This window comes from Octopus sinensis, linkage group LG9, assembly GCF_006345805.1.
Source record: "Octopus sinensis linkage group LG9, ASM634580v1, whole genome shotgun sequence".
In the NCBI taxonomy this organism is placed as follows: domain Eukaryota; kingdom Metazoa; phylum Mollusca; class Cephalopoda; order Octopoda; family Octopodidae; genus Octopus; species Octopus sinensis.
This window is the reverse complement of record NC_043005.1, coordinates 89,113,740-89,138,739: the sequence shown is the minus strand read 5'-3', so window position 1 is coordinate 89,138,739 and position 25,000 is coordinate 89,113,740. Positions and strand designations below refer to the sequence as shown.

General features: G+C 39.1%; 2 protein-coding genes across 2 annotated transcripts in view; both read right to left on the bottom strand.

Moving 5' to 3' along the window:
• LOC118764674 (organic cation transporter protein-like) overlaps positions 1-25,000 on the bottom strand; it is a 429,478-nt gene that overhangs the window by 29,178 nt on the left and 375,300 nt on the right. The window lies entirely within an intron of this gene.
• LOC115215463 (organic cation transporter protein-like) overlaps positions 21,541-25,000 on the bottom strand; it is a 35,774-nt gene continuing 32,314 nt past the window's right edge. The window contains exon 5 of the mRNA XM_029784627.2: positions 21,541-21,577. The gene's annotated coding sequence lies outside the window, so the exon portion shown is untranslated. The remainder of the gene's footprint in view (positions 21,578-25,000) is intronic.

The window sequence follows — 25,000 nt, the reverse complement described above, 5'->3', positions numbered from 1 at the left end:
CAAACTGGCACCTGTGCTGGTTGCATGTAAATGCAGCCTGGTGTCACGCAAATGGCACCCATGCCCACGGCACGTAAAAGCACCCATTGCATTCTCAGAGTGGTTGGCATTAGGAAGGGCATCCAGCCATAGAAAACCATGTCAAATCAGAGTGGAGTCTAGAGCAGCCTTCCAGCATGCCAGCCCAGTCTGACAACCAGCCCATGCCAGCATGGACAACAGATGTTAAATGATGATGATGACATCTTCATCAACATCAGCTGGCACTGGCATTGACCACACTTGAATGGTGCTTTTTACATGCCACCAGCACAGGTGCCAATCTGGCGGTACTGTCATCAGCCACAATGGCTTCACTTGTTTAACAGGTCTTTATATATGTATATACATACATGTATATATATATATCTGTCTATATATCTATCTATCAATATATATATAAATATATATACATATATATATATATATATCATATATATATCATATATACATATATATATATATATATTATATATATATATATATATATATATATATATATATATATATATATATATATATATATATATATAGATAGATAGATACATACATACACGTATATATATTACAAATAAGAAAATGGAGAAGCACAGGAGTTGGTTCATCAGCTTTAGGATATTAAAATGTTGACTTATTTATTTATTAAAACGACAACCATAATAACATATATACATATAGTACATTATTCAATGCATATAAGATAATAATACAAGTAGTTATTAAAAAACATGAATATAAATTATTAAAATCACTTACAGCTGTTTCAGCCAATGGATAATAGTAACTCATTGTGCCTATATAAGTCAAGTGTATTGAGGTGGTAGGTAGTTGAAAATGACGTACTTATATATATCCCTAGGCCTCGTCAGAGATTATAAAGTACAATAAAAAATATAAATATATATATGAAACAATATACACGCACAATTTTATATATATATATATATATATATATATTATATATATATATATACATATATATATATATATAAACATAACAATTCATACATACCGGTCATATATAAACACAAAAACCGGGAAAATAGTCACAAACGCGAATATGAACTGCAAAAGCAGAAATTTAATTTACTGCATCAAATGCCCAAATTGTGAAGAAATATATGTAGGTCAGACGGGAAATGCACTATCAGAACGCTCACTGTACACCGACAACAGATTAGAGACCCAGAGGTCCGTCAGATACCTTTGAGTAACCACCTAGCAACATGTGGTCGGAAAATATATATAATATTTCCATTCTACAAATTACACAGCCCAAGTGAAATCGAGAGGAAAATCAGAGAAAAGAATTTTATTGATAAATTCGAATCCAAGCTAAATAAGCAATAATAATAATACTTAGAGGTACTACTTCTACTGCTACGACCATGACCATTAACAACAACAACAATACTAAAGGTGATCAAGATGAATATAGCAGGAAAATGATCTTATTTAGGGTTAAAAGTTCTATTGCCACCACCATCACCACTAGCAACAGTAATTAAGGTGCTGACAATGATGATGATGAGAATTGAAATATAAAAACCCCTGACAAAGGCTATTTACAACATTTCTAAAAACAGCCCAACAATTGCTGCCTCGGCCAGGGTTAAGATACAGGACTCTTGACATGTTCAACAAAGCGTGACGCCTAAACCAATCAGCTTAAGTAATTGAGTGATGCTACACACTGATTTGTCAGAATACAGTTTGCAAAACCTAGCAATCTGGAGACACAGGTGTATTTAAGGCACAGATTTAACCATCTCGCTACAGTCAAAAATTGTGAAGCATGACTGTCACCACTGCTACATGAACCTGAAGATTGCATAATTTAATGCATGAAAGTAATAGTTCAATCAGAATGAACATTCAACATATTATTATCTTATTTTGTTTTATTATATTATATTATCTTATATTATATTATTATAAGATTGTAAATAAAACGTGAAAATCAGACAAGGTTGGAATTCCTGTTATTAACATACTAGCAGCATAGCACGGCGTTGCCCGGGTATGTAAAATCCCCTAGTTGGCAACGACTAATCCCGATCTAGTCCTTTCCTTCTAGGGAACGAAAGCGCATGTGTAGGTTGCAATGTCTTCTCTTCACTCCAATACTTCTGTGTATACGACGTTCCTAGCTGCCCCTTTGGGCGAAAACATGAAAACATCATTGCGCCTCCCAACACGTGAACAGCCCAAGTAGAGTTGACCGTGGGCGAAGCACTGTTCGCCCAAATGTAACCCAGCGACTTGTAGCGATTGGCCTTGGGATTTATTGATGGACATTGCGAAGCAGAGTTTAACAGGAAACTGAGAATGCCTGAAGTGGATTGGTAGGTCAGCGCCCGGCGGTTGAAGGTGCATGCGTGGAATGAAGACGCCCTCTCCCTTCTCACAACCGGTAAGTATTGTTGCCGTTATTAAATGTGGTGCCAAATGTTTCATAACCAGATGTGTGCCGTTGCACAGTTTAGGTGGAACCAAATTCATGATGAGCATAATGGGCGCACCGACTTTTAACTTCAGGATGTGTGGCGGCAAGCCTGGCGGTTCAAGTGAATTCAGGAATTCAACAGGATAATCGGCAAGCTCGGCGGGGTCTGCTGTCCTATCTATAGATTTGTAGACGTGGACATCACCAGGAATAGCTTCAAGTAGCTGGATATTGATGGAGTTGACGGTTGTATATTTGGGTGCGAGAATAGCTCTGCCTACCAGCCATTTTAGGTCGCGTAGATTGTTTTGTAGGTCATGGAAGACAGCGTCCCGGAGGCTAGCAGGGGTGTCGACAGTGGTGCAAAGTGAGTCCAATTGAACGCAGCCGTCCGCATATTTTCACCGAGCGATAAAAGGTCCCTGGTGAATGCAGCGGATCCGCAGTCACCAATCAACTGCGCGCGCATGTTAGTTTGTAGGTGCAAGGGCCGCACATGTGCCCAAAGAGCTGACGACTTATGGCACGTGCGCACGGCATCGGCACGGGTTCCTTTTGGAATAACAGGTAGAGTCTGCCTGAAGTCTCCTGAAAGAAGTAAAGTCAATCCTCCCATGAGTGCCGTAGAGTCTCTGATGTCTTGCAGGGACCTGTCCAGTGCCTCAAGGGCGCCTTTGTGTGCCATTGTGCACTCGTCCCTTACGATGAGTTTGCATCTGCGCAGAATGTCGGCCTGTTCTGAGTTCTTGGCGATATTGCAGATAGGTGACTCGGACTTTGCTAGATCGAGCGGGAGTCTGAAGGCAGAGTGGGCGGTTCTGCCACCCGGAGGCAACGTGGCCGCGATACCAGAGGAAGCTACAGCTAGGGCAATGTCCATGTTGCGTCTGACCTCCGCCACAATTAGTTTCGTGACGAAGGTTTTGCCAGGGTCGCCAGGTGCGTCAAGGAAGTAAATCCCCCCACGTTGCTGTCTGACAGAGTCTGCGATGGTGTTGTAGGCTATGCGCTGGTCTAGAAGCAGTTGTGGTTCATTATCATGGACGTACTGGTGCAGTTCCTCAATGCAGTAGGAAGTTTCGCGTAACAATTCAGCAGACATAACATTGGCGTGTTCACGTGTGGGTGGTGGAAGGCCGTAGTCCGTTAAAGTAGAGCCACCCATATCGATGACAGCGTCTTCGAGTTGAATAAGCGCAAAATTGTAAATGAGGTTGGTGAACGTGATCTCGACGATAGGGCAGTAAGCTTTGGTTTGTATGTGGGATACCTTGAAGATTAAGTCTAGATTTCCTCCTGTGGGTTGAATTATCGATAGCTGTTTGATAGTTATTTGGGGGAGTAAGAGAGTTAAAGAAGGTCGAGTTGCGTCCCCTAGACAGTCTGTGGTTTGTGTTTAATACACAAATCGGTTTGCTATGTGTGCCACATGATTTAATTAACCGATTTTTTCTGGTAATAAAGTATCCTATTGGAATAAAAAGAGCCATATAGCTCCTTGGAGCAGACATGATGCTCGCTGTGAATTAAAAAAAAATTCCTGCCAATTTGTTAAATATATTGTCGAAAATATGTCATCTTGAATTTGAACGCGATTTCCCAAAATGGCATGATTTTATCGATTTTTTCTGATGGTAAGGTATTTCACGGAAAACTAACGTCAGAATTAAGTTCCTTAGGGTAACATTAAGCTTCACCATGAGCTTGGTGAAAATTGATTGCAAGAGTTGCGAAAACTACAACAGAAAATGTGTTGCATATGAAAAGCTTAGATTCTCGACCCCATGTCGAATTTATAAATTTTTCAGAACTGGGGAAACTTTCCAAAATTTTCGCTGCGTTAGTTTTGAATTATGACATTGGGCTATGTGTGTGTCAAGTGTCATCAGAATCGGTAGAAAGCCGTGGTCAGGGTGAGGGTAAACCTGACAGACACAAGACAGACAAACTGCCTTATATACAGAGAGATTCTTCTATACACAATCACACACGGACCCGTATATATACTATATGAACACATAATACACACTAGCAGTATCGCCCGGCGTTGCTTGGGTTTGTAGGGAAATAACTATAAGCTTTTTAGTGTTATAGCCAAAAAATGGGAAAAATGATGGTAAATTTTTTTTTAGTTAAAAGGTCGAGTTGCGTCCCCTAGACAGTCGTGGTTGTGTTTCTCGATTCTCGACCCCATGTCGAATTTATCGATTTTTGTCAGAACTGGGGGACTTTTCAAAATTTTCGCTGCGTTAGTTTTGAATTATGACATTGGGCTATGTGTGTGTCAAGTTTCATCAGAATCGGTTGAAGCCGTGGTCAGGGTGAGGGTCAACCTGACAGACACACAGAAACACACACAGACACTTCCGTTTATATATAGAGAGATATATGTGTATATGGCTGCTTCTTGGTATCCTTCTGGCCTCAAGCCTAAAGTCACTAATGACTAGCTTATGCTGGGAAGTACATTCTTCACCCAGGAGGGTCTTTATATTTAAGAGCAACCCTGCGTCCCGGTGTCTGGTGAGGATGAAATCAATCTGGCTTGCAGAGTCCCCCGATTGATAGGTTATCAGATGGCTGTCTGGCTTCCTGAAGTTAGTGTTGCAGATTAAAAGGTTACATGCATCACAGAACACCAGTAGCCTGGTTCCCTCATCGTTTCGGGTGCCAATACCATGGCTACCGTGTACCCCAGTGAAGATATCAGATTGCCGCCCAACATGCCCATTAAAGTCTCCAGCCACAAAGATGAGGTCATTGCCACTCGTCTTTGAGGTAGCCTGTAGAAGGGTATCATAAAAGTGGTCCTTCTGATCATTTGCTAGCGCCGCATGTGGGGTGTAGGCGGAGATAATTGTAGCTGTGCTGTTCTGCAGGACCAGCCTGAGCTTAGGCACTCTATCACATACCCTAACAACCTCTATGACTCTATCCACCCGTTTCTCCGCAAGGAGTATGCCTACACCCCCTACACCATCCATGTTACCTTGCCAGAAGACTTTATACCTATATATATATATATATATATATATATATATATATATATGGATGAATATATATGAGTGTGTATATACATATTTATATATGTTTGTGTGTATGTATATATATATACACATATATACACATATGTATATATATATGTATATATATTATATATATATATATATATGTGTGTGTGTGTGTGTATATATATTATATATATATATATATATATATTATATATATATATATATATATATATACATATTATATATTATATATATATATATATATATATATATACGGTTAGTTCAGTATATATGCGAAGTTAGATCAGTGAGCTCTATGTGACATTGGAAAATTTATATAGGGTGTGCTATTGATTTAAAAAATAGATACAGGGGACACCCCAGTATAAAAAAATCCCACGACATTCACATCATACATTAAACACCTCAAAGAGTCTAACATTGAGTATAATTAAAGATGGTCGATAATTACTGAATCAACACAATATACCACACACACTAGGTGGTATAAAGGAATCGAGGAGCATCGAACCCAAGAACTCATTCTATTGAGGTCTCTTTTGTGATGCTGGTAATATGGGGATGTAAAGATACCAACATTAGTTGGCAAGCAATGTATAAAAACTTAGATAAAAGTTAGATATGTTTCGAGCAAAGATTGGTCCAGGCCATGTTTAACTTAATAGCACCACCTGATAGGATTATCTAAATCCTTTTTAAGTCAAGTTTTGTTTATGGTCCATTCAAGTAGTGAGTTCTTGTTGAAGGAGTTGTATCCAGGTATGGGTGGCTTATCTGGTATTCCTTGAAGAAATCTGTCCAGACTCCGTTTAAAGGTGATGGGATCCTTTTCTCTTTGATCAGTTTTAGGACAACGTTAAACAGGGCAGGGCCTGTTGAGGAAAAGAAATTATGTCGCGGATTTCCTCACGAATGAAGGTAAGAATTGCTTTCTCGTAGAAGTGGCAATGGTGAAAGAGGCGATCTGGAAGACAGGGATGAAAGGGATTAGGACAGGCAACTTCATATCTGGCCTCGCTTTAGTGAACTTCTTTAAGTTTCACTTGAAAAGAAAAGTGGAGCTGGAAAGAAGGTGTCTGTCTGAGAAGGTGTTTAAAAACGATGGATGCGTGTTGCACGGATGTTGGGTGTGAAAGGCCCTGTGTGAACACGTCATAAAGGAAAAAAACAAGGTGTCGATGGATGAAAGACAGGGCTCGTGGGGGGGGGGGGGGTCGGAGCATACCAGTTTATTTTTCTCTCATTGGTTTTTAGTGTTTGTAATTATCGTTTTTGTGTACCATTCGATTAATCATATACACCAATTTAAATTTTTATATCTCATTTGTCGACCCCAAAGTTTGTTTGTGCTGTCCCCCTCTTTGCTCACCCCTTATGGAAAATAATAAAACTCGCTGTGTAGTGCCTTGGGGCGTTGTTATTGTGTGTACGTGAGTTAATGTTGAAATATTTATTGAATTGTTGTTCAAATTGTTACCATTGTTGATTCTGTAATTGTTGTTTTGTTCCCCATTGTGGGGAGATGGAAAGGGTGCTAGGGGAAGGCCCAAGTTATGCGGCCGTAACTGGCGAAGGAGTAGACGTGCAGAGTTGGAGGTCCGCGAGTTAAAGTGGAACCTCGAAAGGTGAAGAAGGAGTGTGAAAAATTAGTCACAATGGAAGGAAGTACTTTGAAGCTGAAGCCACCCGAGGAGCTATCTACGAATGTGACAAAGAGAACAGTAGTGTACAAAACCATGAAGGCAGCCACTAGGAAAATAGAGGTTGCCCCTATAGCGGTAATAGAAGAATGTATCAAAGACATAAAAAGATACACAGCATTCGTTACAAGAGGAAGAAGATATGCGACTGTGGAGGTGCGCTTCGCAACGGAGGAGGAAGCAGTTAAACACTCCACGGAGGCTATAAGATCGGAGGAGTGGGTGCTCTTGCCTTCGTACTGTGGCAAACGTGTGGCCAAAGTACGAGTGGATAAGGTGCCACCCGAACTGAAGGAGGCATGGCTGATGACAGCCATAACGTATAATATGAAAGAAGGAAAGATTTTGAAGGCACGAGGACCCAGAAGGTGGACTACTGGGTTTATGGAATTGAATTGACTATACAGGCAACAACGGAGGATTGGAACAGTGTGGGGGATGAGATTGTCCTCCCAGAAGATGTGAGACTGAGAGTTACAGTGGAGGGTAGGCCGCCGATATGCTTTTCATGTGGAGAAAAGGGCCACATGAAGGCATGGTGCACCCAGAAAAAGCAACAAGGAGAGCAGGTGGAGAGAGAAGAGAGCGTGGACCAGGTAGAACAGGTCGAGGCAAAGGAAAAAAAAACAGAGGATGATTTTACTGTGGTAAAAAAAAGAAGGAAGAGCGGAGGGAAGGGATGTCCGCCAGAGAAACAGAAAAAGAAGAGAGAAGAGATGAGAAAAGAAACTGTGAAGGAGGTCAGCAGGAAGGAAGACAAAAGGGTGACAGAGAAAGAAAGTAAAAAGAAAGTGGAGCTACAAGTAAAGATACCAGTTGTTCCGGTGGGAAAGGATTCGGAAATTCAACTGGCCGAAGAAGAGATGGAGAGACTGTTTAGAGTGGAGGAGGAAAAGAGAGAACAAAGAGTTCAAAATAAAGGAAGGAAAATACAAGGAGGAAATGGAGTATGGTATTACGTGACCTACCCAAAGAATGTAGAAACAGAGAAGAAGATAGTCAAGTTTAATGAAATAGTAAGAGTGAAAGTAGCATCATACATATATGCAGAGGATATGAAGGCGATAGTGATAGAAAAGGAAAACTACAAGAAACTGGAAGAAATGTGTGGAGATAGTACTGACCACCAGGAGTGAGGGTGGATTTCAAAGAATTGCCGCCAGTTGTGGATTTAATAGAAATCGAACCATTGAAGAAGTACTATTAAAAAGAAAATATGTTTGTTAAATTGAGAGAAAAAAAGGAAAGAAAAAAGAAAAAGGTAAAAAAAAATAAAAAAGGGAGAAAAAGTAAAAAAAAAGTAAGAGTAAAGTGTTTTATGCTATGTTTAAAAAAAGTAGTGAAAAATCGAAGACCAATTGTAGATAATGTATATAACGGTTCAAATGTACCGCATGGAAGTGGGGCCCATGCAACCATTTTCATTTTTTATATAATTTCATCTCATTTACATTCGTTTATGTTTTTTGTCCCCACTGTGGTCTTGTCTGTCCTTGTGGTGTCCCGTCTGTGTTTGGGGCTTTATACCTAATAAAGAAATCCTCCAATTGAATTGTCACCTTGGGCGTTGTTATTATGTTTACGTGGGTTAATGCTGAAATAATTATTGAATTGTTATTCGAATTGTTGCCATTGTTGTTCAAATTGGTGTTGTCTGTCCTTGTGGTGTCCCCTCTGTGTTTGGGGCTTTATACCTAATAAAGAAATCTGTCACCATGTAGTGCCTTACTTGATTTTACCCGGAGAAAGGAACCCTGAGGAAGGAAACGTTTTTTACAGAGTGAGGTGAATTTGGACTATTTCCTACAAGCCGTTAAAACTTTTGTGAAACGGGCGCAGGTTTGGACAAATACTTTCAATCGTTTCTCTTAATTTATTTTCTAGCTTCATGATACCCCTTATATATTTTAGGTTTTTATGTTTATCTTGTTATATTTCTTATTTATGTTAATACTTCTATATTGTTATCCTGAAACTCCTAATATAAATATGTGGATATTGGAATGGAATAATACCCCATGTCCTACATGTGAATTCTGAATTTGCTTGGGTGAATATTTTAAGAGAAATATCTGAAATTTTTATCGTATAGCAAATTTTATTAATCGTTAACTCATATACGGGTGAAAAAACAGTTGTACTATATAGTGGAGCTTTACCTCCATTAAAATTCTCGTATTATACATACATTCATACACATAGCAATTTTTATTCTAGTAGGTTTCAAGTTTGTATCTCATTTTTTCTCATTTTTTATGCCAAAGATATTTATTTATTCTGTGTTCTATTTTTTATATATCTGTTTATTTTCAAACTTTATATTTGTATCTTTAATTTATTTTAACGGAAACATACACCCCCAAACGCCATTTTGAAGTGTCGTCTTCCCTTCTTTTACGCAGAAGAACGACACGTATCTCGACCAGATTGTGACTTGCGATGAAAAGTGGATTTTTTAGGACAACCGACGACACTCAGCTCAGTGGTTGGACACCGACGAAGTTCCACGGCACTTCCCGAAGCCAAAATTGCACCAAAAGAAGGCCATGGTGACTGTTTGGTGGTCTGTTGCCGGTCTCATCCATTATAGCTATTTGGATCCAAGCGAAACCATTACGGCGGAGAAGTACTGTCAGCAAATGTATGAAATGCATAAGAAACTCCGACAACAGCCAGCATTGGTCAATAGATAAGGACCAATTCTTCTCCACGACAATGCTCGGCCGCACGTCGCACAATTGACCCTGCAGAAGTTGAACGAATTGGGCTGCGAAACTCTGCCTCATCCGCCATACTCACCAGACCTCTCGCCTACCGATAACCATTTTTTCAAGCATCTTGACAACTTCCTGCGTGAGAGATGCTTCAAAAACCAAGACGATGCCAAAGACGCCTTCAACGACTTCATCACCACCAGAACGCAGGATTTTCACGCTACTGGCATAAATAAACTTGTTTCGCGTTGGCAAAAGTCTGTTGATTCTGATGGTGTTTCTTTCTATTAATAAAGTTTTGTTTGGGCCGAGATATGTGCATCTGAATTTAAAGGTTAAAACCACAAGAACTTTCTTGATAACCTAATAAATTAAAAAAAAACAGGGTTTGCTTACTCAATAGAGGGCAGAATATATTACACGATATTACATGGTATTAATGAAATTTTGAAAATTCCATTTTTTTGGAAGCTGGATAAGAGATAACGTTTTAATTTCAAAATGAAATCGGGATCATTTAGTAAGGGAGGTAACTATCTTTATAATAAGCGTACAAAACTAACAAAGGGAAATAACTCTCATATTTCTTAAACCTGATAATGTGGTTTTATTTTGTTAGTCCATGAAATTTGATGGTAGATTAACTTAAGGATAGGAGTAATCTCTGTAATCCAGTGGTTTGTTGGATAAGATTAAACATTTACCCTTGAATTACAGTGCATAGTCTGTCCTTTTATTGCACGAGAAAAATTTAAGAATAAAATTAAAATATTACTTTAACATCAGGATTTATATTTACACAACTGTAACGATTATTTAAAATTCCTTTAATGGGTTCAGTGATTGGGCTGCGGCCATGCTGGAGCACCGCCTCTAGCCGAACAAATCGACCTCAAGACTAATTCTTTGTAAGCCAAGTACTTATTCTATCGGTCGCTTTGCTGAAACGTTAACTTTCGGGTACGTAAACACACCAACATCGGTTGTCAAGCGATTGGGGGTGGGACACAAACACAGACACACAAATATATACATACATACATACATACATAATACAACATACATACAAACATACATGCACACATACATACATACATACATACATACATACATATATACATACATACATACATACATACATACATACATACATACATATATACATACATACATACATACATACATACACATACATACATACATACATACATACATACTATATACATACATACATACATACATATACATACATACATACATACATGCACACATACATACATACATACACACAATTATAAACATGTGGGTAAGGAATGATGAACATTCCATAGAGGGGGATTTGAGAGGTGAAGGGGAGGAAGGAATGTTGAACATTCCAGAAAACGGGATTTGACGGGTGAAGGGGAGGAAGGGAAGGGACGAATGTTGAACTTTCCAGAGAGGGGGATTTGATAGGTGAAGGGAAGATAGGGGAGGAAGGAAAGTTGAACATTCCAGAGAGGGGCATTTGAGAGGGGAAGGGGTGGAAGGGGAGGAAGGTATGTTAAACATTCCAGAGAGGGTGATTTGAGAGGTGAAGGGGAGGAAGGGGAGGAAGGGGAGGAAGGGGAGGAAGGGGAGGAAAGAATAATGAATACTCCAGAGAGGAACGAACATTCGAGAGGTGAAGGGCAGGAAGGAATGTTGAACTTTCCAGGAAGGGGGATTTGAGAGGTGAAGGGGAGGGAGGGAAGGGACGAATGTTGAACATTCCAGAGAGGGAGATTTGTGAGGTGAAGGGGAGGAAGGTGAGGAAGGAATTTTGAACAATCCAGAAAGGGGGATTTGAGAGGTGAATAGGAGGAAGGGGAGGAAGGAATGTTGAACGTTCCAGAGTGGGGGATTTGAGAGGTGAATAGGAGGAAGGGGAGGAAGGAATGTTGAACGTTCCAGAGTGGGGGATTTGAGAGGTGAATAGGAGGAAGGGGAGAAGGAATGTTGAACGTTCCAGAGTGGGGGATTTCAGAGGTATCGCTGAGGAAGGGGAGAAAGAAATGTTGAACATTCCAGAGAGGGGGATTTGAGAGGTGAATAGGAGGAAGGGGAGGAAGGAATTTTGAACAATCCAGAAAGAGGGATTTCAGAGGTGACGCTGAGGAAGGGGGGAAAGAATGTTGAACATTCCAGAGAGGGGTGTATTTCAGAACTGAAGGGGAGGAAGGAATGTTGAACGTTCCAGAGTGGGGGATTTGAGAGGTGAAGGGGAATAAGGGGAGGAAGGAATTTTGAACAATCCAGAGAGGGGGATTTCAGAGGTGAAGTGGAGGAGGGGAGGAAGGAATGTTAAACATTCCAGAGAGGGTGATTTGAGAGGTGAAGAGGTGTAGGAAGAAATGTTGAATATTCCCGAGAGGGGGATTTGAGAGACGAAGTGGAGGAAGGGGAAGAAGGAATGTTGAACAATCCAGAGCAAGGGACTTGAGAAGTGAAGGGGAGGAAGTGAACGAAAGAATGTCCAACATTCCAGTGAGCAGGTTTTAGAGGTGAAGGTGAGGAAGGGGAAGAATGAATGTTGTACATTTCTGAGACAGGGGTTTGAGAGGTGAAGGGGAGGAAGTGGAGGAAGGAATGTTTCAAATTCCAGCGAGGGGTTATTTGAGAGGTGACGGGGAGGAGGGGGAGTAAGGAATGTTGAACATTGCAGAGAAGGGGATTTGAGAGGTGAAGGGGAGGAAGGAATGTTGAACATTTAGAGAAAGAGATTTGAGAAGTGAAGGGGAGGAAGGTGAGTAAGGGATGTTGAACATTCCAGAGAGGTAAAGTGGAGGAAGGGGAGGAAGGAATGTTGAACATTCCAGAGATAGGGGTTTGCGAGGTGAAGTGAGGAAGGGGAGAAGGAACGTTGCACATTCCAGAGAGGGAATTTGAGAGGTGAAGGGAAGGAAGGGGAGGAAGGAATGTTGAACATTGCAGAGAGGGGGTTTTGAGACATAAAGTGGAGGAAGGGGATGAAGGAATGCTGACATTCCAGAGAGGGGGATTTCAGAAGTGAAGGGGAGGGAGAGGAGGAAGGAATGTTGAACATTCCAGAGGGGGATTTGAGAGGTGAAGGGGAGGAATGGGAGGAAGGAATGTTGAACATTCCAGAGAGGGAATTTGAGAGATGCAGGTAGGAAGGGGAGGAAGGAATGTTGAACATTCCAGAGAGGGGGAGTTTAGATTTGAAGGGGAGTATTGCGTGGTACTGATTGTGATACTGGTCACAAAATGGTTAGGGCCAAGTTCAAGTTCATGATCCGGAAGAAGAATCTTAGTGCAGGTGTACGAGTACCAAAGAACATTGATGCAGAGCAGCTAAAACAACCACAAGTTTTGCAGTTGTTTCAGAAGAGATGCAGCAATGTTCATTTTGGAGGTTCATGGCAATCTTTACGGGATGGAATATAAAAAATGCTTATACATTCTAATTTTTCAAATCTACCGCAGAATACTACATGTCTCTGTTGGACGAACTACAGGAAGATTTGAACAGAAACACCGGGGAAGCTGAGCCGTAATATCCTGTTCTTGCAGGACAATGCACCAGCACACACAACACATGAAACTACAGAAAACATGTGACTTTGGTTTCGAATAGGTAGTCCATTCTCCTTGCTCTCCTGGCTTGGCCCCCTCCGACTACCACCTCCTTCCACAACTGAAGAAAGTCCCCAAGGGAACAAAATTTCACTCCAATTCGAATGTGATCGCTGGTACCGACGCTTGGTTGAGGCCCAACATTTCGATTTCTTTTTAGAGGGTTTAAAAAAATGAAGGACCGCTGCAATATGTGTGTGAGTGTGAGGGGGGAATATGTTGTATAACATCACAATTAACTGATTCTTATGTATTTTCTTTTACCCAAAGCCAAGAAATTTTCAGCACCCCCTCATAAAAATCCTACGTCACAACAATTAGTTACCTATCTATAAAATATGCTTAACATTTTTAGAAAAAAATATGCGTGTCATATTATGTGAAAAGCAATTACAATTAATGAGTTATTTAGAATTGAAGTATTTAAATGTTTTTCTATATTTGTGAGAACATTTCATTGTAAAATACCTTTATAATTCAATGATATTTATTTAAAAGAAATTATATAATACCCCAAAGCAAAGATCACGTTTAAAATTACCAGTATTGTATGATGGTGCCTAACTAATAATGGACCCCATTAAATCATACTTAGTGTTCCTATCCTTTGAATACTAAATGTGAGCATGGGACATGGACATTAAAGGATGATGATAATGATAATGAGGTTGAGGATGATGATGGCAAAATGATGATGAGGATGATGATGATGATGATGAAGAATAAAGCGTATCGCCAGGAAAATAAATGCAGTTGGTGGCCAAGAATTTCAACGAGAATCAAAGGAATTCTTCATAATTTCACTATTTTTAACACAACGTGTACAGTATTTGTAGCGGGTGTGATTTATTACTCTTCGTTGTTTTTTACATTTTAAAATATTCCATTTGAGTAACTCGATTTAAAAGGAATAACATCAATGCCATTCCAACCGTAACAAACCAGGTGCAGCAATTGAATGACTTGCATAAGAAATAACTTATACATATTTGCATGGGCACATATACACATATGCATATGAATATATTTATTTGTTTGTGCATTTAGTTGAGTGCGCACAATTTATTATTTGCAATAATGACTTCAAGAAACCAACCAGTCACCTGTTCACTTATTAATGTGGTGGCCACACAAAGCAAGATTGACTATATTCTCACCAGAAAGCAGGAAAGCTGGTTGCTTATAAACACAAAACCCTTCCCAGGTGAAGAGTGCAAACCTCGACATGTGTTAGTTAATAGTGAATTCAGAGTTCAGGCTAGAAAGACACCAAGAAGCAAACCAGTTTGGAAAAGAAAGATTTGGAAGCTTAAGGATCCTCTGAATAGTCAGAGATTTAGAGAGATTCTAAATGAAGCATTTGGCAAGGAGGGAGAGGAGGAGAAGATAGTAATATATGAATAACATAGAGGACAACTGGAGGTTCCTATGAGACAACACAATGGTGGCCACTGACCAAATTTGTGGATAGTGCAAAGTCCTCTCCACACCTATGGTGACATGGTGGTGTCCTTAAAGATGACACACCCAATGGTTGGAGTAGCAACATTATAGTCAACCCTACAAATGTAAAGGTGATACTTTAGACTGAGATAATTACAAAAGTATCAAATTGCTGGAACAGGTGATGAAAGTTACAGAGAAGGTCAAAAATTAAAAAGGGAGAGTCTTGATGGAATGCAGTTTGGTTTTGTGCCAGGAAGATGCACAACTGATGCTATCTTCTTGGTGAAGCTGCTTCAGGAGAAGTACTTTGCTTTTATTGAAATGGAGAAAGCCTTTGAGGGGCTCCCCTGCTCCCTTATCTGGTGGGCAATGCAGAAGGCTAGAGATACATGAGTGGCTGGTGAGAGCTGTAGAAACCAGGTAGAGAGATGCTGATTGTAAGGTGAAGGCTGGCAACGAGTATAACAGTGAATTCAGTGTACAGGTAGGAGTGTACACAAAGGATCGATTCTCAGCCCCCTTTTTGTTCATCATAGACCTTCTGGCCATAACAGGAATTTCAGATGTGTTGCTCATGAAAGCTCCCCTATGCTGATAACTTTGAACTTATTGCTGAATCACTACAAGAACTAGAGAAGAAATTTCAGGTGTGGAAGCAAGGTTTGGAATCAAGGGGCCTTAGAGTTGAGTTAGCAAAGACTAAACCCCTAGAAAACCTTAATAAGAAGCAAGGTGTGATGTTTTGACTTATGAAAATTTCAATTCAACTGCTGTTTTGTCTTATTTTTTACTTTTTTGTTTTGTTGTTTTGATTTTTTATACCTTGTTGTCAGGAATGAAATGGTTGCCTTTGTACAGTCTGGTTGAACATTCTTATGCAGCCTTTACCTTTTAAAGGGGCCCTGTACAGCTTTTTTACCTTTTTAAGGCAGCCCTGTGCAGCCCTTATCATTTAAAAAATCTCAGTATTGCCTTTTTATCTGTTAAGGTCACACCATACTTCCCTTATCCTTCTCCAAAGAAAGATCTTCCTTATTCCCTTGCCATCTTTAGGGCTACTCTCTATAAATAAACAGTCAACAGCCACAGCATCACTGGGTTGTAGAGGACCAACAGAGGAAACTTGCTCTTCTTGTGTTGTATATGTAGAACAAATCTGCTGAACGGAGGCCAACCTTTGCCAAGCTAGAACAACACCTGGAATTGAACTTGGCACTACAAGTTAATGAAACACTTGTCCATTTCACAGTGCTGCCACTCCTTACTGCCAGTATGTTGTTCTTCTACTTTCATTTTTACAATTATTACCCCATGTTCTCAGGCTTGCATGTATAAACAGGATTTCATTCATCCAGGGAATACTATTTTATTTGGTTTGAATCTTTTTCAAATGCATATACATACCCAGGTGAGTGTATGTATATATATATATACACACACACAAAGGAGTTTATGCACTTATAGCTTTTCTTCATTATGTATATACTTGTGCAACATTTCCTTCCACCAATTCTCTCTCTCTCACTCTCTCCCTTCTGGTAGGGTCTCCATTCATTTTCAAATCTCCATGCTATCTTAAATGATATTAAGTTATAAAGGTCTCTGTTATTATATTTATTATTACTTTTATTATTAGTATTGTTATGCATTTATTTTCTTTTAAATTTATTTTCATATTTATTTTTAATTCTTATATTCCAATGTGCAATTAAAGTGTAAAGTTCTGTGGAAAATAGAATCAAAAGACAAAACAAAAAGATTTGGAGGAAATGAATAAAAAGAGAGGAAACCATTCTTTGGGGATTTTCCGAATGGTTTGAGAAACTTTCTATCATTAAAACATTAGGGTTTTTCATTATTCATGTATTTACATATACATACATATATATATATATATATATATATATATATATATATATATATATATATATATATATATATATATATATATATATATATATATATAAAATAAATGGAGTTTAACGCAGGTATAATTCAAATAGTTTTACTTCCGACACATGTTTCGAAGATTTCACTGATATTATTCAATAGAATAAAATGGTGTAAAGCAATGTAATCTTCTCTTTAGGGAAGTGAATAAATGAAACTCGTCAATAAGACATTTTAACTGAAAATGATGGATGTGTATAGTGATTTACTGAACGCTATTAATATTGTTTGAAAATGTTATATGATATAACATCAGAAGTAACTTATAGAAAGAGGAGGGATATTTTTAGTGAATGTTAAATATAAAAGAAAATTAATGTTTAGATTATATATAATGATAGAGATTACTTATATGAACTAAAGGTGTTTTTGTCAATGTTTACATCTGTATACACGCTCTATACCGTGCATACCGATGTATATATATATATATATATATATATATATATATATATATATGTACACTATCTATATACACTACCTTATAAGGGAACCATTTTGATTAAATCCATTTGCACCAAAAAAACAAACAGATAAATAAAATTGCATGATTCTAACTAATTTGTTTTTTTTATTGTATTTTTTGTTTGGTTGTTTTATTTTGATTGTTTGCAAAAAATCTCATTTTGTTTTTGCTTGACCCTAGATGCAGGGTGTGTGTTTTCTGTGATTCTACTAATCCAAGGGTGGTTGATAAATGGTGGTGTTAGAGGGTTGGACAAAGGGTGTTGCAGTGTCTGTGTTGGGTTTTGACATTCTGTGACGAAAGGGATGCCAAGTTGTATCAGGACAACACTGGTGCCATAGAGAGAGAGAGAGAGAGAGAGAAAGGGAGAGGAGACTAGAATACAGAGCTGACTGCTAGTGTTACACCCTGCCCCATCCTGTACATTCAGGTACATATGCACTGACCACTAAGCCATGCACCTTCGACAGGTAAATTAGAATAGCAGACATGAGACAGAGACTCCATTGTAGTCATTAGTAAAGTGAAGGTAACTGTTAATGTTGTGGGTCAACAGAATGAGAAGGTGAGGAGTCATTTTAAAGTATCAGTGGCAAGAAGTGCCACAAGGTGAACAGGTTGGTGGAACCCAGTTAAAAATTACAGGGAGTCTATTGTAGGAGTGAGAAATGGGGGAGAGAGAAAAACAAATGAATAATGAACATTTGACAACCCCCACCCCAAATTGCTGGCCAAAATTTGAAATCCTTATTAGTAAAAGTTCCAGGTAACGAGATGCAAGAATTAGACAAAATGTTTAACTGCATCTCTTCTGGCTCTTGATGTTCTGAGTTCAAATATTGCCGAGGGCAAGTTTGGCTTTCATGCTTTTGAGGCTGATAAAATGCTGTACCAATCAAATACTGGGGTCGATGTAACTGACTAATCTCGTCCCCCCTTCCCCCTAAAATTGCTATCCATATGATTCTTAGGGGTGCCTGAAAGATTTGCCATTCAAATCTCTGTGTAATAAAATATCTCATACTTTCATTATAAAAATATAATAAGATTTTTTAAGCATCAAATGGCTCGGAGGTTCCTTCAGAGGAAAACAAGAAATCAAAAAAGTCCAAAGGTAGAGAAAAGTTGAGGAACTCTGGTTTAAGCTTATGTGCAACACACAAATCACCAAAATTGCTAGTCTTCCAACTTTATTGGACAAAACTACAATACAAATAAGTGGGGGGAAACGGTGAGAATTAAGCAGCGGAAAATGGGGAGGAGAAGGAAGCAAAGGGTGGTACACCCCAGACCAAATGGCACGTTCAACGGTGCTCTGTGGACTTGATTGCAAAGGCATTGCTGTGGAGAATGGCCAGCAACACTTGCTTCAGCAGCCAATCCACCTAGCAGGGCTCATTTGTCAGGTGGACCACAATTATTCTGATTTTGTGGGGTAAATCATCCGTGCAGGGTCTGAGAACACCTGAGGTCACTACTGCAACCAGTACAAACTGATAGTGGCCGGTCAGGCTCCTGTATTTATCTATTTTCCCTTTCCTCTGGGTTATGGATATTTATTCCTTGTGAGATGGCGAATGATAACATAATTTGATGGGGGATGTTGTTTTGTAGTGTCCGAATGGAAAGGCGGGCTTACTTAAAGATAATTCACACACAAATGAAAAGATGCTGAAGACTATTGTGAAATAGGAGAACAGATGTTTTATTCCATTAAAAATATTAAATTGACCACACCAGATCAAATCAAGACAAGAGATTGGAAACAACAACAACAACAGTAATTACAAGAAATTCCATGGCATCATAATGTTTGGCGTTGTTTATATTTACGAAGAAATGGTCGTGAGAAGAATTTCTGAAACATCTCAAATAACAAAAAATGCAAGCAAAGAATGATGTGTGTGTCTATTTATAATGTGTGTGTGTGTATGAGTGCGTGAGAGAGGGAGAGGGAGAGAAAGAGCGACAGAGAGGGGGAGAAAGAGAGGTGAGAGGGAGAGAGAGAGGGGGAGAGGGAGAAACAGATGGAGTAAGTAATGTATTTGTGAGAGTTTGAAAAAAATCATCTCGTGTAGATTCATCAGACGTGGAGGCGCGTTGCTTAGTGGTTAGGGTGTCAGCATCATGATCCTAGGATTGTCATTTCGATTCCTGGACTGGGTGACGAGTTGTGTTCTTGAGCAAAATACTTCATTTCATGTTGCTCCAGTCCACTCAGCTGGCAAAAATGAGTAACACTGCGATTGTCTGGCGTCCCGTCCAGCTGGGGAACACATACGCCATTGAAACCGGGAAACCGGGCCCATAAGCCTGGCTAGGCTTTAAAAGGGCGTAGTGGAGGTGCAATTGCCCAGTGGTTAGGGCAGCGGACTCGTGGTTGGAAGATCGCGGTTTCGATTCCCAAACCAAGCGTTGTGTATGTTTATTGAGCGAAAACGCCTTAAGCACCACAAGGCTCCGGCAGGGGGTGGTGGCAACTCCTGTTGTACTCTTTTGTCCCAACTTTCTCTCACTCTTCCTGTTTCTTGAGTAATGCTGTGATGGACTGTCATCCCGTCCAGCTGGGGGGAACACATACGCCATAGAAACCGGGAAACCGGGCCTATGATCCTGTCTAGGCTTGAAAAGGGCGCATAAATAAATAAAAAGTTCCAGTTGTGATTGGCTGAACATAACAAACAAAAGACAGTCATGTGATGTTTCATCCGAGCTGCCTGCTAGGCTTGCAGAAACACAGTAGTATAACCATTGGAATTCAATATTTTTTATTGTGAGACAAGTGGCCGGTTGGAAGATTGTGCACAGATACTGACAAGAGGGACATCACATTATCTGGTAAAATAGGGGTCATTGATTGAATGAAATCCAAGCTTAAGGGGATTTGTCAAACAAATACATGTAAACATACACAAGATATTATGTAGTAGTTTGAGGGAGATTCAGCTACTATTTCTAACTGATCTTCCAGACATGCAGAGGTAGTAATATAATGTTGTTATAATAAATTTGAGGTAGTGATATCATGCTGCTATGAGGAAAGAAGCCATTCTGCTGTGGAGTGTCATCTCAGATGACAAGTCTTGAGGAGTGGCCATCAAATAGGACATGTGGAGTGGTGTGTGTATATCAGTTAAGCCAAGAACTTGCATGAAGTGGGGCAGCCAATTGCACATAGCATCCACATCTAGTGAGAAAATATTAGCACTGGCAGAAGGGTGAGTGATGTGGATCTGAGATGTTCAGGTTTCAAGTCATTATTGAAATAACCCTCTTTCAATTGATGCTGATGGATTCTGTTCATCTATTTACACGAAGAATAAAATTCTTAGGAGTCTGAAGGGACAAATGTTGAGTGAGAAGGTGCTTGAATTGGACCCTTAATTCAACCCTTACCGGCAAACACAGGTGGCCGGTCACTGGCAAATTTTGGGTGGCACATTTATGGGAATCATCTTGACACTGTTTGGATGGTCATCAGGATTTGACATGGTTCAACATAAGGGGTGAAATGTTGCAGTGTAGACATGCTTTTCTCTTTCCACTGTCCAGTCTACCCTCTATGTTCTTGTGGTAGCCATTGTGAAATGGGAAAGGTGGACTTGGTCAGAGCTTGACAGTTGCTCTTCCTCTATACTGTATCACTTGTTGTGTGCATCAAAACGTGGTTCTTGCCATGTGTGTGTGTGTGTGTGTGTGTGTGTGTGTATGTGTGTGTGTGTGTGGTGTGTGTATGTGTGTGTGTGTGTTGTTGTGGTTCTATTGTTCTTGTATTGTAATTGTATTGTAGTGGGTGTTTAGCCTCAAATCAATGCTCATAGACATTTATTGTTGTTGATGGTGGTGTTTGTGTTGATAACCAATCCTAACTTCCCAGACAAATGTCAGAGAAGTTACCCTTGAAAGATCTACAGGTTTTCTTCACGTACTTAACCCTTATGAAATTATTCTATTTATATTATTATCATTATTATCATTGCTATTTTTGTTGTTGTTTTTTCCGTAGTAGTAGTAATAGTTGTTGTTATTAAAATTATTATTGTGATTATTATTATTATTATTATTATTATTATTATTATTATATATTATTATTATTATTATTATTATTATTATTATTATTATCTTCTTTGAATTTCGCTTCCAATTCTTGCTGAGTGTCTTCCCAACACCTAGAGCAAAGAAACTCATTGTATTCATTGGCAGGTCATCAAAATAAACACATCAGATTGTTCATTTACAAAGTCATGAGATAGAAAAAAGGGAAGAAAGACAGGGGAAAGAAAGAGATTAAAGAAAACAAATGAAAAAGAGGAAACAAAAACAATGAAAGGGGAAAAGAAAAGGAAAGAGCAACAATGTTCTTCTCAATACTTGTGACCAATTACCAGTTAAGACAACCTTTTGCACTTCCTGCAAGGGTAGTAAGCCAGGGATTATCCGCAAATCACTTTCAGTTCCCTTTTTAATTATTCTAAGTTCTCCTACAATTACTGGTATTGTAACTGTCTTGATTTCAATCAGCAAATCTTTATATTTTCTGAGCTTATCAAGCTTTTTTGCCGAGATATTATGATCACAAGGTATGCTCATGTCAATCAGTGAACAGGTCTTATTGTTTTGGTCTTTCACAACAATATCTGGTTAATTAGCTTTGATGGTCTGGTCTGTACATACTGGAAAGTCCCAAAGGACCGTTACGTTTTCTCCCTCAGTTCCAGCCTCATGATGGTGCTTATACCATTTGTCAGCAGCTTTGATTTGATAATGCTGACATGTTAACTAGTGTGGATATTGACCAACTCTGTCATGTTTAGATTTATACTCTACTGGTGCTAAAACCTTACACCCAGAGATAAAGTGGTCCACTGTTTCAATCCCATCGTTGCAGTATCGGCACTTTGGGTCTGCACCATTTTTCAATACATTGGTTTGATAGTTCCAGATCAATAAGCTCTGATCTTGAGCAGCCAAACTAAAGCCTTCGCTCTCTGCCTTTAGCTCTGTGCTCCATGGCCACTGAAGGGTGTGCTTCTGGTCTACATCAGCCTGTTTGCTAAGGGCCACATATTTGCCATGCAGGGGGTTTTGTTCCTAACTATCAACCAATTGTTCAAACGCTTTTTGCTTTGCCATTGATTTCATCATCACCATCATCACCATCATCACCATCATCATCATAAGGGCAGCAAGCTGGGTGATTTGTTAGCACACTTTCAATTTCTACTTCCTCTTCTTTCTTTTAACAGTTACAACAGCGAAAGCTGATTCAGTCATTTTCTCTAAACTAGAATGTATACTTTCCACGTTCATATTTGAATCTTCTGCGTTTCAATTATTTTTCTCTGATTTTACACAATCTCGAATTTGATGGACATATAGCGCTATAGAAGCTGACTCAAGAAATCTCTAGTGAGACTTTTTATTGATGTACCTGAAGAGAACCAAAATGAGTCATGTGTTGTACGCAATAAAATCTTTTACACATCCATTTCCTATTTTATTAATGCAGTTATGCCGTCTATTGGCACGCTACAGAACAAGTCCGGAACTTTCTGATACTACCGATATAAAATATATAAAGCTATATATATATATACATAATTATAGTTATAGATATATACAATACGAAGTCGAGACAAATATCACCAGCTGGCCGATGAAGGACAACGATCCTGAAATACGTGTCCCTAGATGCAGCTTCGGCAGCCGGGGGTTTGTCTCCCCTTCGTATATGTATATAAGGACAGGTAAAAATGTTTCGAAGCCATCAGGAGGCGGTCGATGCTTCCTAGGGCTATACAGCGGTGGTGTACCCCCTACTGTCACGTTCTTGTTAGATTGACAGTATACAACCATTCTATCGCCCCACCACCGTACATGTCTCTACGAGAGATTTAGAAATTCAATATTTCTTATTTTGATAATCAGTGAGTTATAGATATATACAATTACGAAGTCGAGACAAATATCACCAGCTGACCGGTGTCTGCTACTCTAGGCCGATAAGGACAACGATCCTGAAACACGTGTTCCTAGATGCAGCTTCGGCAGCCGGGGGGTTTGTCTCCCCTTCGTATATGTATATAAGGACACAGGGAAAAAATGTGTAAAGCCATCAGGAGGCGTTTCGATGCTTCCTAGGGCTATACAGCGGTGGTGTACCCCTACTGTCACGTTCTGTTAGATTGACGTATACAACCATTATCTCCCCACCACCGTACATGTCTCTACGAGAGATTTAGAAATTCAATATTTCGTATATAATATATATATATATATATATCTATATATATATAGTATATATATATATATATATATAATATATATATAATAAAATATATATACATATATAATGGTAGTATCAGAAAGTTCCCGGATTTGTTCTGTAGATGCCACAGATGGCAGCACATGGCTGTATGTGCAGTGAGAGCTAATAGTAACTTCAACTTCCCGAGCGTTAAACTAATACATCTGTATTTACTGCCTGTTTCGTCTTGTGTTTTGTTGTGAATTCTCCCTCCCTATAATATATATATTATAATATATATATATGTATATATGTATGTGTGTATATATGTATATATATAAATACACACACGCACACTCACACACATATAAGCATATGCCTTACAATCCTATCGTGCATTATCATTTCTTGCGTCACTTTTAGATCTATCTATCTATCTATCTGTCTGTCTGTCGGCGTTGTTGTTGGTCTGTCTGTCTAACTGTGGTGCTCATATTCATACATACATACATACATACATAATACATACATACATACATACATCATACATACATACATACATACATACATACATATATACATGCACACACACATATGTATATACATACATACGTACATTAAAATTTTATATCCTCAGCAGATTGTCTCGGTTCATTGGGGGAGTTTCTTCCTTTAGAATCGCATCCTTTTTAGTACTGGAAGGGAAGAAAGAAAGAAAGAAAAAGAAGAAAGAGCAGGGCCAATCAGACATTTAATGTTTAATATTTGAAATATGATGATAATAGTGATGATGATGATAGGAGGACAATATTGTTATTGCTGATGATGCAGATGATGATGATAGTGATGATGATGATGACTATGATTATGATGACGATGATGATGTGTGATGATTAAGATTATTATTAAATCAATGATGTTATTTTGTGAAAACCTTTCCCTTCCACTGCTGTTGCTCCTGGGAGTTAGCTAGTCTCAGCTCATATCCATTCAGGTATCACTGACTCACTCGTTTTCCCCTCCTCTTTTCACTCATGAAGTGTCCACCCTTCATTGCCCTGCATTAAACCCCAGGGCATTGCAAGGGCAGCCAACAAAAGGAGCAAAGCAGCAACCACATTTTAAGGGGGAAAATGCGCTACTTTTGTTTTTTTTATCTGTTATTTCTTAATTGCTTCAAGCATGAGACTGTGGCCATACTGGAGCACTGTCTTGAAGAATTTTTGCAGTCTGCTACATATTCTGACGTGCCCATTTGCTGAACCACTAAGCTCTGGGACTATATACTATATTGGTGTGTATATAGTCCCAGAGCTTAGTGGTTCAGCAAAAGGGCACCGTCAGA